Source organism: Solanum lycopersicum, chromosome 4 (assembly GCF_036512215.1).
Source record: "Solanum lycopersicum chromosome 4, SLM_r2.1".
NCBI classification, from domain to species: domain Eukaryota; kingdom Viridiplantae; phylum Streptophyta; class Magnoliopsida; order Solanales; family Solanaceae; genus Solanum; species Solanum lycopersicum.
In genome coordinates, this window is record NC_090803.1 from 17,141,388 (window position 1) to 17,145,743 (window position 4,356).

Consider the following 4,356-nt stretch of genomic DNA (forward strand, 5'->3'; position numbering starts at 1 on the left):
TGCATTATAAATAGCAGTCAGTCTCATATATGATTAAAGAACAAAGCACACTAAGATTGACTGTAATTTTATAAGGGAAAATTGTAGGAAATTAAAGAACTAATTATGTTGCAAGCAAGGAACAACAAACAAATGTGTTTACCAAAGCTTTGGGTCGTCAACAACATGTTGTGTTACTGGTCAAGTTAGGAATGAAAAACATTTTAGAGGGAATGTTGAAATGAAGAAATAGTTAGTTGATAGCTGTGTATAGATTCATTAGTCGAGAAGTTTGTTGCTAAGTTTTCAATTAGAAGTTGATAAGTGGACAGTTAGTTAGAAAGAAAATGCCTTTGTAAATGCATTAAGTGGATCGATGATTGTAAGAATTATTGACACCCAATTTTGATTTTTCATTATATAAATTAATTATAGAGCTGCTTAAATTTTCTACGATTTGAATAATCAACTTTATAAAATTTAAAATATTTTACAAGCCATTTTTAGTCATTTCTTCGTTTTATAATTTTAAAGATATTCTGTGTATTCTAATAATTTTGTATATATATTTACTACATTTCATGAATATTTGAAAATCATCTCAAAAAGATTTTTTTAATTAAATATTAATAATATATATTTTTTGATTTAATAGTTTATAATTGAGTTAATTATTTTATTTTATTAAGATTAAGAAGTTCATCGATTAGTTATATTAAATTCATCCCATTTAATCATTACTCGAATTTACTAATTTAGTTAATTCGACTAAGTTATTAATCTTGATTGGCTATAGTGAAATTCCATTGATCATTTCAAAGTTTTTGACCCGCTTACTCATCAAATCAGCAGCCCATTTTCCCTTTCATATTCACTTCCAGCTGACCCAACTCATCTTTCAAATACTTCGAGCCAACAATCTTCCTCCAAACTTCATCCCAAGATTATATTGATCAGCAATACATACAACAATACAATCTTAAATCCGACCGACCCCACTCTGCTTCTTCTTCCTCCCAACGTGCTGCGAACATCGACCCTGTTTTTACTTCATTGCAGCGGAAATCATGGGCAGCAGTAGAAAATCACGCGAAATCAGTACTCTTCCAACTACGATGCAAACCCATAACCTAGCAACCTAATCGATCAAATCGTTGTCCTTTTTTTTAGAAGTCTTCAATATCTCTTCTATATAAAATTTTGATGAACGATTTTGCCCCCCTCCCCCATATCATCTCATCTTTCCATATTAATAGCCCTGTGTCTTAAGTGATTAGTGAGAGGGAGAAAAAAAATGGATTTTGAGGTCATATTTGAAAAAGTAGTTCACAATATAGTTTTTGGAGATTGAATTATAGTATAATAGTATTTTGTAACTAGAGTTTTTGGGTTTGTTCTTTTGAATCTCGGATTTCCTTGTGCGATGGTCAAATAGCTCATTCAAGCTCGTTGTTCTAATCGCTGCTCTGGGAAAGGTAAATCAGTTTATTTGCTTAGTTGAATTTGTTGTTTGCTTTGCTCGTAGATATGCTACTTGCTTCATTTGAAGATTGAGTTTAGTTTGATTTGTTATTTTAGTATTGTCCTTATCTGATGATTTAGTTCATTCAGTATAGTGAATTATTTATATTATTTACTTATCTACAATAAATTGTATGAGGCTGTTGTTGTTGCCACTAGGAAACTTTAAGCATTTTCGTCACTTGATGAATTATTTACTATTTACATTAAGGTTTAAGATATATTTTATTTCTAAGTCCTAGACTGAAAATGATGACTTTTTTCTTAGATTTGTTTTGTTAGCATCTTGATTTTTTTTATATTATCCAGTGGGTTTTTTCTTTTGATGTGCAACAACTTTAACCCTCTATTTCCCATTGTAAAAGTCTCTTATATAATTGTAACTGGACTATTAGTTATTTACAATTGTTGTTTTCTTTGGATTCGATCTCCCATGCTTTTTTTGGGAGTAAAATTTCAATTATTTTATGTTCTACAATCTGATTTTGTGGAAGGTTTAGCCTGATTTGTTTTTCTCTTTATTACCAAGTGTTGTTGATGTCCATGTTAATATGTTGCATTCTGGAAAGCTCGTATTTTGTTTACTGTTTAGTTTCTCTAATTTCAGCTTGTGTTTCTATTTCGGTTGGGTTTAAAGTCTGATTCTATTTAGCTTAAATATGAATATTAGGTTGTAGTTCATCTTTGATTTTGTGACTGTTTTGAGTTGTATAGCCGTCCAAAATTTATCTTGTCGTTTTGAGTAGGATTTCTAATTTATCTCTTCTTGGTAACCCTAAGAATCTCTTTAGTAAGGTGTGTTTTCGTGTTAAAGTCTTCTGGTCTTGCAATAAACAGTGTGTTTTTTATCACATAAAAGCCACAAGATTTCCTAACCAATACTTCGGGTATGTCTGTTGTAGTCCTCTTTCTATAAGTAAAGTTATATAACGTGTGTTTCATTGATCTACATAATAATTGAGAAGATGAAGTTTTTCTTGAGTGTGATAACTTTTATGTCACTTGTTCTTGGTGTTGGAACTTGAGGTTAGTCAAGCATACATAAAAACTTTCAAAGCTAGAATATCCTTTCTTGCTTATGAATGTCTTTTTCATTTCTAACCAAATATATGCTTTTATTATGTGAGTTATGAGACATAGAGCATGATTTACGTCAAGTTTAGCATGAGTTACTTTTCAGTTTTGATTGATCATTTGCCTACTGTATTCACTTCTCTGTTTGGTTTGTTAGAATATTATTACTTATGGGATTTGAGTGTAGCTTCAACACGTGCTTAACTTATCCTCTTCTTTGGTTCCTTCCGGGGTGTTTGCTTATTTTAGTCAATATTTTCAAATTTTGGAAACTAATGCAAAGTAAAGGAAAGCTGAAACACATTAACATGGAACTGCTACAGGTTTGAAGGTAGAAAAATGAGTTTGTATACACTTGATATACGCCAATATACATCGGATGTATACAAAAGGGGAATTGAGCCAAGTGCTCAAAATCAACAATGATTTTGGCCCACGAAGGATCTAAGTTCAATTTCTCCTTAACTCTCCTAAATTATTTAATTGTGATCATTTATTGTTTGTTTTTATTAACTTTGGCTTTGTTTGTATTGGTTTTAACTTAATCAAATTCCCAAAAGATGAACTATATTCTTTAAGTTAGTTTAGTGTAGTAAAATTTCATTTTTTTTTATCAATTCATATACTTTAATTGAATAATTTAGTCAAAACTTTTTTTTTCGATTAACGAAAAATAGTTTACATGTTTTAATTGACCGATTTGGTTTAGATTGTAATTTTAAAATATGTTTCAAATAAATTTTAGTTAACCTAGTTCTTGTTAAAAGCTAATGACTCAAAATAAAATTAGAATGTTTAATTTTAGATCTCTTTCTCTAAAAATATTGGAATAATAAAATAATTAAATGGGTCATTTATTTAATTATTTTCTCAAGTCAATAAAATATTTTAAATTAATATATTCTTATGTTAAAATATATTTAATCTAAGTCATAGGATAACCACGTGTTAGTGGACACTTCAAATGCCTTAAAAACCTTCTTAAAGCGTAAATAAGAACCTCTTACCCATGTTCTCCAAATTTATAAAGATTTAATATGTTAAAATCTTTTTTAAATTAAGTTTTCTTAATTTTTTTTAAGAAAAATTAAGTGGTGACTCTCTTCTAAGTATTTTTCTTAAATTGTTTTATATTTACAACATTTCAAAAGTGATTTTGCTTAAGAAAGTAAAATTACGGCATAACAGAAATAACGACTCTACTGGTGATTTAGTAGGTTCTAACCATAATAGACTTAGGTTGATTATTCAAATTTTTAGCATTTGTTTGTATCATATTATTTGCTTGTGTTATTATACATATCTAATGCTTTGTTTATCATGCTTATGTGATACAAATTGTTTATTTTTACTTCTTTATATAAATTATTTATTTGTTATTGCTTTATAAACTGTCATTCCGTTCATATTTCTCCACTTCTTGGAAAGTCACACTATCACACATACACGCGAGGCGTTCTTTGCGCACTCGCAAACTTCTTTCAAAATTACCAAAGTTAGGAGTTGACTTATGTGCGGGGTGTTCGTATCTTTTTTCCGTGTGACCGCGTGCCTCCTCACTCAAGTTGTCCACCCAAGTACCTTGTGTCTAGAAAGCCAAATCTTAGAAAACATAAGATAGAGTTAAAGCACACCTCAATTTAAGTCATGCATGCACATGCCTTATGTGGATCAATCCTGGTTATCGATTCAACATTTAAGAAGTCCACCATTATGTTGAAATTTCGCGACCCAATGACCGACGAGCATGTTTTCTGCAATGTGATTATGATAGCCGAATCA

General features: G+C 30.0%; 1 long non-coding RNA gene across 1 annotated transcript; it reads left to right on the top strand.

Moving 5' to 3' along the window:
* Positions 1 to 767: 767 nt before the first annotated feature.
* On the top strand, positions 768 to 3,156 carry LOC104646842 (uncharacterized). Its single transcript, XR_741037.4, has 2 exons — positions 768 to 1,454; positions 2,898 to 3,156. It is a non-coding gene; the product is annotated as an uncharacterized lncRNA (long non-coding RNA).
* Positions 3,157 to 4,356: the final 1,200 nt, after the last annotated feature.